The sequence below is a fragment of the Elephantulus edwardii genome, unplaced genomic scaffold (genome assembly GCF_000299155.1).
Source record: "Elephantulus edwardii isolate Elephantulus edwardi_28Jun2011 unplaced genomic scaffold, EleEdw1.0 scaffold00433, whole genome shotgun sequence".
NCBI classification, from domain to species: domain Eukaryota; kingdom Metazoa; phylum Chordata; class Mammalia; order Macroscelidea; family Macroscelididae; genus Elephantulus; species Elephantulus edwardii.
Window position 1 is genome coordinate 293,127 of NW_006400183.1, and position 9,678 is coordinate 302,804.

The 9,678-nt window shown below is 42.1% G+C and overlaps 2 pseudogenes; both read left to right on the forward strand.

Moving 5' to 3' along the window:
* Nucleotides 1–102: 102 nt before the first annotated feature.
* LOC102855090 lies at nucleotides 103–5,811 on the forward strand (annotated as a pseudogene).
* A 387-nt stretch (nucleotides 5,812–6,198) lies between these two features.
* On the forward strand, nucleotides 6,199–9,520 carry LOC102855495 (annotated as a pseudogene).
* The last annotated feature ends 158 nt before the right edge of the window (nucleotides 9,521–9,678 follow it).

Below are 9,678 nucleotides of genomic sequence, written 5' to 3' on the forward strand. Positions count from 1 at the left end.
ACAAGATAAAGTTTGGAGCTCACTCACGGTCTAGGCTGATAGTGGCTTTGGATTTAAACCTTCACTATGCCTCCTAAAAATTGACTTTGTGACAACTCTGTCATGAATGCAAAGCTCTCCTCGCTGAGTTTGCTCCAGGAAGAAGCCTGCTTCTTGGAGGTTGGGGTAGGGAGGCGGTGAGATGAAGGATGTGTACCCCTCCAGGCAGTGTTCTTGTTTATTACTCTTACGTTAATGGAGTGGAGGAGGGTGTGGGTGTGAGAATTCAATGTCTGGGCACAACTACAGGAATCTGAGTAAACCATAGGTCTCAAGACCAGATACTTCCCTCCTAGAAATAGTCTGTAGTATGTGACTCTGATTTAGGGAAAGAATATACATACCTCATCTAGCCAACAAACAAACTTGGAGAGCCAACACCAACAATTCAAGATAACTGTGAGACATTGGGAAAATACTGCTCCCTTATTAACTTCAATTGATCTAATTTGAAAAAAAAATAGAGTTGGATCAGAAATATTATCCAAGTCCCATCAAATTTGTCAAATTTTTCATTCTTTCTTCAGATTGTGAGAGATTCTTAACACTTTTGGAAGTGATGTGACCAATTATTACCCTTAGATTTTTGGGAAACAAGAGCCAGAATCAAGACAACTTACTCATTTTGGGTTCAAATGTTTCTTATAAACTATGTTTACCAGACCTTTAACTGTAAACATGATAATCTGATATTTAGCGAAGTGATGAGATTTTCTCATTCTAATCACAATACCAGGCCATAGTCTTCACAATTGCTTACTGTGTCAGAGAGCAGGACAATGACTAGAGATGATAGAACGATAATTGATGCCTTTGAGCTGTGGTACTGGAGAAGAGTGTTGAATATACCATGAACTGTCAGAACATACAGGTTCGTCCTAGAAAAGGGTGAAAACAGGCTGCCCCTTGGAGGCAAGGATTCTGAAGCTCCTCCTGACATACTTGGGACATGTTGCAAGGAGGGACCACTCCTTGGAGAGGGACATCATACTTGGAAGGGTGGAGGGACAGCGTGATGGATTGATTCAGTGATTGGGGTAATAAAGGTGGGTGTATCAGAGACAGAAGAAAGGTTGGCACAGGATAGAGCAAATTTGGGGGCTATTGCACATAGGTCACTATGAGTCGCAAGTGACTTGATGGCACATAACAACAACAACAACCAATCAGAATACCAATAAAGGAGAGGAAGACTCAACAATATGACTATAACAATAAGCTTAGCACGGCAGAGACAGTGAGAATGGCACAGGATTGGACAGGGCTTCATTCTGTCGTACATGGGCTTGCTATGAGTTGGAGTCAATCCTAACAACAATAGCAGCAGTCACAAGACCCGGGAAAGACAAATCCACAACTTTCCCCCCTCAAAAAAAAAAACCCAGTTTCTATTAATTTTGTAACAAGAATCAGATTTAAACAACAAATTATAGACTGAGGCAGCTTACCCACATGCCCTTCATCCCATTCCCACCCTCCTCTTAGACCGAGTAATTTATGAGAAGGATCAAGACTAGATTTTAAAAAAATAAAATGAAACAGGGAGGGCAACGGGGAAAAGATATGGGTCTGGGAAGAGCTCAGTCAAGAGGACTGGGGCCTTGCTCTTATCATGCCTGTCCAGTTCTGCTGTTTATACTTCCTAAAAAAAAGGGAGGGGGGAACTTGAACATAAAAAAAACCCAAAAACCCCTAGAGCTCAATTTATTTGTTTTTGTTTGCATACAGAATTCCTATTGTATCATAATGTTTCACACATTCTGTCATTTATATTGTGTTTTTCCCCATAATCATTAGGAGCTCTGGTGGCCTAGTGGTAAGAAACAATCCTAAAGGAACGTAGTTTGAATCCACCAGCTGCTCTATGGGCAAAGGATTGGCAATCTCCTCCCCTGCAATTAACTGCCTCTGAAACTCCACTGGAGGGTCAGCTATGAGCCAGTTCTAACTTGATGGTACACCACAACAATGATCATTCCCATACACTGTGTTTTATAAAACCAATCATTTATCTATGCCCCTTACCACCCTGTCTTTTTAGTTCCCCACTTTCCTAATTCCTTCACCCCATCTACCCACAAAACTCTGTGACTTATGTGCATTAGAACCTTTTTCCATTAGGGTGCAAAAAACCCTGACTGAGAAGAAACATTTGGCAATGCCCTCTCAGACAAGGGTCTCATAACAAAAGTTAGAGAATCCTGAAAGTCCTCCACAAGAAAAAGTCTGACAACTCAATTACAAAATGGGCAGAAGATATAGAAATATTTTTGCCAGAGGAAGACAGTTGGATGGCAAGCAGGAACATGAAAAAAAATGCTTATAATCACTGGCAACGAGAGAGATGCAAATAAAAATCACAATTAAATACCATCTCACCCTATTAGCACTGGCAAAGTTTAATACAACAATAATCAATAAGTGTTGGAGAGGATAAAAAGAGATTGCAATTCTTATGCACTGTTGGTGGGATTGCAAAATGGTACAGCAACTCTGGAAAGCAGTTTGACAGTTAATCAAAAAGCTGAACAGAGAAATTAATATGACCCAGCTATTACACTGCTAGGAATATACCCTAAGATCAGATCTTAATCTTGAGCATCCTTTACTCCACTTCAGTGACATTTCAGGGAAAAGCTTGACTTTCAAAGGAAGTAATAAAATGTTCTGGATTTGCCTCAAATTAATTTAATGTGTATAAGTGTGTGTGGCACTAATGTGCCAAATGTGATAATGGTTACCTATGCTGGACAGTGTTTTAGTGGAGCTTCCCAATTTAAACAAGCTTGGAAGCAGGAGTGGCATCTGCTTCCGAAATGACTTGCCTCCAGAAACTCTATGAACAATGGTCAGGCCTTTTGTTCATAGGGTTGCTATGAGTCATCCAGGACTCAACAGCACCTAACAACAATAACAATGACAATAACAATGATGACATAGAGAGAGCTACATTGGCCTAGTGGGCAGAAAGTTATGTTACCAAGACCAAGGTGGGTGATTTTAATCTGCGGCCCTCAGGCCTAGTTCAAATTGTTTTTTGTCATACTTTCTTCTAAGTGGTATAGCACTGCTCTGTGCATTGCTGTACAGAGGTAGCTCATGCTTGCTGTGATGCTGAACACTGTGACACTGGTGTGCCAAATGTAGTAATGGTTACCCATGGTGGACAGTGTCTGCTGGAGCTTCCTGATTAAAACAAGCTTGAAAGCAAGAGTGGCATCCACTTCTGAAATGGCTTGCCTCTGGAAACTCTATGAATGAAAGGCTCAGCCTTTCATTTATAGGGTTGCTATGAGTCATTCACAACTCCACAGCATCTAACAACAACAGACACGTGTGTGTGTGTGTGTGTGTGTGTGTGTGTGTGTGTGTGTGTTGGAGGGACTATGGTAAGAAGGGTATAAATAAAATGAGAATTGCTGTCAGGGCTAGTTTCCTTTTATCCTTTTTATAATGCTAGTCATAAACTCAAGAGTCTGTATAGCATGCTTATTCATTTGATTTGCTGAGTCTTACATTGGGATGATCCACAGAATTCACGATGAATATATCATACTTTTGACTACAGATTTATTATAGCCAAAAAGGATGCAAACAGATGCATAAGGTGAGATCTAAGAGAATTTCCTACAAAGAACTTTCAAGTCCAAGGGACATGTACCCACCCAACAGCTGATGTTCTTCTCATGAACCAGAAAACTTGCTGAGTCTCAGTGTTTTACCTTTATCAGTCAATTCTACATGAAAGGCTAAGTTATGCCTCCAAAGACTAGTTGATATTAACCTACCAGATATGTTTTTCTGATCTGAATGAAAATACCATAAACTTCTAAACATTTTTGGTAGAAGATATAAAAGGTATAGTGTTCAAATGCACAGATAACTGGTGGTTGATAAATATAGTTATGACAGCAGTAGAATTAAGATATCAAAGATTAGTTGTCTGGATAGCCACCAGAATTAAATCAGCAATTCAAATAAACTTTGATTGATGCTTACTTGCCCAAAAGTCAAAAGTGAACCAATAAAAATAAGTAAGCCAATAGTATTTCAAGGATGCCAAGAAAATTCATGCCAACTTGTCATCAAAAGTACTTGCAAAAATTCCCAAGTAGGAAGATGGAGAAGAAGCAGGAGAGTGGCTGAGTACCCTTCGGGCCCATATTGTACCCACTGGCATTGGGCGAGCCCGGGCTGAACTCTTTGAGAAGCAAATTGACCAGCATGGTGGCCAGATATGCCCTGCCCAGGCCACAGGGTCAATCACATTTTGTGGACTAAGGCATGGACTGTGAGTGGGCTCTCCTTCTCGAGACCTTAAACTGCCCCAGCTGCCTCCAGGTGCCCAACTGGTGAAGTCTGTCTGGCTGAGCTTGTGCCTTCAGAAGAGAAGGTTGGTGGACACAGCAGGATTCAGCATATTCATCCCTGACAAGTACCTGGACCAAGAACAAGTAAGAATCAAGAACAATCAAGAACCAAGTAAGGTCAGCCAAGACTCTTCTGCTCCTCTTGATCCCCATGCAGCTGTTCTCAGAACACCCTTCTCTCATCCCCTTCCTGCTGCCGGACCTGTATCTACTTTCCGAAAGGCAGAAAAAGCACCAAGCACTCAAACCCAGCTCAAGTTCGACTCTGATGATGAGACCAGTGATGGAGAAGAGACCCACGTTAGTACAGCTGATTTGGAATGCCTGACACATGGCCACTATCCCGCCCACCTTTAGGAAGATGTTGAGCCTAGCCCTGCCCTTGAGACCCTGGATAAGTGGGGCTGTGCACAGCCTTCAAGCCAGAAAGCAACCAACAACAATCCCCACATCACAGAGAAGCTGGAAGTGCTGGCTGAAGCCTACAGTGTTCAAGGAGACAAGTGGAGGGCCCTGGGCTATGCCAAGGCCATCAATGCCCTCAAGAGCTTCCACAAGCCTGTCACTTCTTACCAGGAAGCCTGCAGTATACCTGGGATTGGGAAGCGAATGGCTGAGAAGGTTGTAGAGATCCTGGAAAGTGGGCATCTGCAGAAAGTGGACCATATCAGTGAGAGTGTGTCTGTGTTAAAGCTTTTCTCCAGCATCAGGGTTGTTTGAACCAAGACTGCCCAGATGTGTACCATTAGGGTTTCCGAAGCCTGGAAGACATCTGCAGCCAAGTTTCCCTGACTACTCAACAGGCCATTGGCCTGAAGTATTATGATGACTTCCTGGAACACATACCCAGGGAGGAGGCTACAGAGATCCAGCAAACAGAGAATCAGTCCCAGCCCTCAACCCTGGGCTGCTGTGTGTAGCATGCTGCTCATTTCAGTGGGGGAAGGCCTCCTGTGGTGATGTGGATGTGCTGGTCACTCACCCAGATGGCTGCTCCCACTGAGGTATCTTCAATCAGCTTCTTGACAGTCTCCAGCAACAAGGGTTCCTAACAGATGACGTGGTGAGCCATGAGGATAATGGCCAGCAGCAGAAGTACCTTGGTGTGTGCCAGCTTTCAGGGCCTGGCCGGAGGCACCGGCGGCTGGACATCATGGTCATGTCCTTCAGTGAGTTCGCCTGCGACCTGCTTTACTTCACCGGCTCCACCCACTTCAACCGCTCCATGTGGGCTCTGGCCAAGACCAAGGGCATGAGCTTGTCAGAGTACACACTCAGCACCGCTGTGGTCCGGGACATGCAGGGCCTCAAAGTGGGGCCTGGCCAGGTGCTACCCACCCCAGCTGATGTCTTCAGGCTCGGAGGCCTCCCCTACTGAGAACCAGCAGAGCGAGACTGGTGATTCATGGCTGGGGCGTGGTGGGCCAGCTGCCTGACTCAAATAGCCATCCGATCTCCTCTCCTGCCTCAACTAAATGACCTCGCTACTTCAGCCACCCATTGTCCTCATTGAGCCCCGAACCCTGAGGGTCCCTTCAGCTCTTTTCCAGATGGGCTGCTGGCCTTCTTACCTCACCACGGGCTCTGAGAGAGTTTTGCTCTTTGTCCCTTGCTAAGCAAAGAAGGGGCAGATGGCTATTTTGAAGCCCAGAGTCCTGTGCCAAAGACCTAGGCCTCCTCCCCTTAGGAGGTCTAGTTGCTGGTTGGGACAAGTAGAAGGGGAGATGAAAGCAGCTGTGGCCTCAGCATCATCCAGGACCCTCCAGAGTAGAAGAATGAACAGTTCCACATGTACTCTCTTGACCCACCCCACTTCCTGTGCAGCTGGAGGTGCCAGCAAGGGGATTCCCAGGATAGGTGAGGACAACATTGAAGGCCCTGGGGCCCAGTAAAGGGCATTTGACATTTAAAAAGAAAGACGAATCCACCAGATGCTCTGCCGGGGAAGGAGGGGCAATCTCCTCCTGTACCAGTCAGATCTGATTTGATGGTACAAGCACACAAAAATAATAAAATAAAATTAAAAAAAAAAAAAGAAAGAAAGAAAAAAGAAAAGAGGGGATAAACAATGTATCCGGCACTGAAACAGACGAGGAAGAAAACTGTATGAAAGGAATATATGATTAGGTATTATTGGCATGACAAAAATAAGAGCTGCATAGTAAAGTGGACGGGGTTGGGGGCGGGGGGAGCGGTTACTGTATAAAATTGAAAGGATTTTTTTCCCCTCCAAAGAAAAAAGCGAATGAGCAGGACAGGGAAGAAAATGTGCAACAATGAATGAATGGAAATCCAAGTTCTCTATAAAGTTACATTAAAATCTCAATTTAAAAAAAAAAAAAAAGAAAGAGAAGTCCCATGACCTACTTCTGGAAAAAAATCAGTCATCAAAAACTCCTTTGGAAAACAAAATAAAACAAAACAAGACTCCTTTGGAGACAGTTCTATTCTGACATTTGTGAGGTCATCATCAGGTGATATTGACTTGAAGGCAACTGGTAACCTTGCCAAAAGGGACTATTTGCATATGAAAACATGATTAGGGTATATGTGCTATATTGGGTGGTGAACTGCTAAGAGGTAAAAATAAATACCTTAGGTTGTGAGGTAAGTATACCAAAAGCTCCCCTTTCCCCCTCAAATGAAAATAGGACCATTGTTGTTATAAAATGTCTTTCTTTTTTAAATATAAAAAGAAGAAGAAACAAGGCTTACACTCACTTCCAAGACTTGTTTGAAGAAAGGAAAGAAGGAAGTGAACAAGGTTATTTGTGTGCTTCTGTTATTACCCCCACAATTCATTTACTACACAGTTAGCAGAGCAGATTTTATTTCTTTAATTTACTTAGGAACTAACTACACCTTAAAGTATAGAATCAGTGAGTGCAGGCTACGTACTTCCCTGGCTTGTTCTAAAACCCCCTAGTATATTAGCAATCACACAGTGCTGTCAAGTTGATTCTAACACAGAGCTACTTTGTAGGACAATGTAGAACTGCTCTCATCAGGTTTCCAACACTAGAAATCTTTATAGAAGCAGACTGCCCATAGAGCAACCTCTAGATTTGAACTACTGGCTTTTGTTTAACAGCATAACATTTATTCCTTGGCCCCAGGAAGATTCCTTTAATATCTTACTCACTGTCATTTATTTCCCCCTTTTGTACAGTATTCTTCAATAGCCTCCTCTATGACCTCAAAATGTTCAGGAATAGTTTCCAGACACCTCCCAGGTTTTCTTGCCTAGAGGCAGAGAAGGTAGTTGTTTATGTATATCTATGTTAACTACACATTCTATTACCTCCTCCTAATTCTGAGTTCTCCTTCTTCTGTTGTTCTAGGAAAACAGAAACTAATTATTCTCTATGAATGCAACTTGCAAAGCTTTTTAAGACCTCAAGTGACCTTGGATGAGGAACAGAAGCACTAAAAAACGTTATTAGGCTAATTAGTGTGGGTGTCTCATGAAAATGTGATCTTAAATGTTCAGACTAAACCCCATCATTTCATTTGGTTGCACATGAGAAGCCTTAGAATCTGCTCTTTTTCTTCCATTGTCAAAATGTTATCTATCACACAACTTTTTCCAATTCAACTCTTTATAGCTGTGTCATTTATAGCTAGAAATTGTATTAATCTGTGCAATCCCATCCATCCTTAATCAATGTGATTTTTCCATCATCATAAACTCAGTACTCTATAAGTTATAACTCTGTCTTCCCTCCTTCCTCCTGCCCCTAGTGTTTACACATTTGCCTGTTCTTGTTTAATGTGAGTTCACATATTTGTCCCTTTGTGATTGCCTTATTTTGCTCATTTCAGTTCCAGTCTTCCAGTTCCAATCACATAGTAGCATCAAGCCTTTGTTTTTTCCACTGGTTGAGAATAAACATGGTACATTCACACAATAGAAAAATGCACAACATTGAAAAGCAATGAACTCATAAAACATCACAACCTGGAAGACATTATGCTGAATGAATTTCTAAGTCACAAAAGGACAAATACTATATAACATCGCTGTTATAAAATAGGACTGACATAAGGGCTTGGGAGGAGAATAGGGAAAGAGAGGATAGATAATGAACACAGCATTAGAACAGATGAGGGGAGGAACTATCTGAAAGGAATATATGATTAGGCATTATATATATGACAACAATATGGAACAAGAGGCACATTGCCAGAGGGGCTGAAGTGAGAGCTGAAGAGGGGGAGTGAGGGAAAGGGAGGCAAATGTGCAACAATGAATGAATTTAAAAAAGAAACAAAAAATCCCACTTTTATACTTAAGCCTCTGTATACCCATCAAGCATGAAGATCAATCCATATGGAATCAGAGAAAGAGCTTTAGAGCAGGATTCCAGAGTTTGCCATCTTTCCACTATTGCTAACCCTTTGATATTACACAGATTACCTCTTTCTTTCTGGGCTTCAGTTTTCATAAAGTTCATAAAGATGGAAATGTAAAGTTGCCAAACTCTGGGCTAAATGCTTTATAGTTATTATCACATTTAATCTTTAAGAAGTTGTTGTGCAACTTCTTAACTGTAAGAACGAAGACCTTTCTCAGCAACCAGACTGTCGACTTTACAGAGAATGTCGACATTACTCTGAAGGGCTGTCCAGTTATCATGAAAGGCCCTCAGGGAATCTTGTGGGGGCACTTCAATCACTTCAATGTATAGCTGAGTCTCTTCAGAAAGAAAAAGAAGAGGCTTCGTGTTGACAAATGGTGGGGAAACAGGAAGGAACTGGCTACCATTCACGCCATCTGTAGCCACGTACAGAACATGATCAAGGGTTTTTGTTACAAGATGAGGTCTGTGTATGCTCATTTCTCCATCAAAGTTGTGGTTCGAGAGAGTGGATCTCTGGTTGAAATTTGAAACTTCTTGGGTGAAAAATACATTCAGAGAGCTCAAGTGAGACCAGGTGTTGCTTGTTCAGTATCTCAAGCCCAGAAAGATCAGTTAAATGACATTGATCTTGTATCAAATTCAGCTGCTTTGATTCAGCAAGCTACAACAGTTAAAAACAAGGATATCTGAAACTTTTTGGATGGTATCTATTTCTCAAAAAAAGGAACTGTTCAGCAGGCTGATGAGTGATAGCTAGGAGTTTTCCAGCTACAGAAATGAGGCTGGACAAGTCTTAAGTATCTGATTTTTTTTTTTGGGGGGGGGGAGGTGAGAAAAATTTGTATTTAGAATTAGCCAGCTGGACTTAGTTTAGATGATCTCAAATTTATTGGCAACATCCAAAGCAT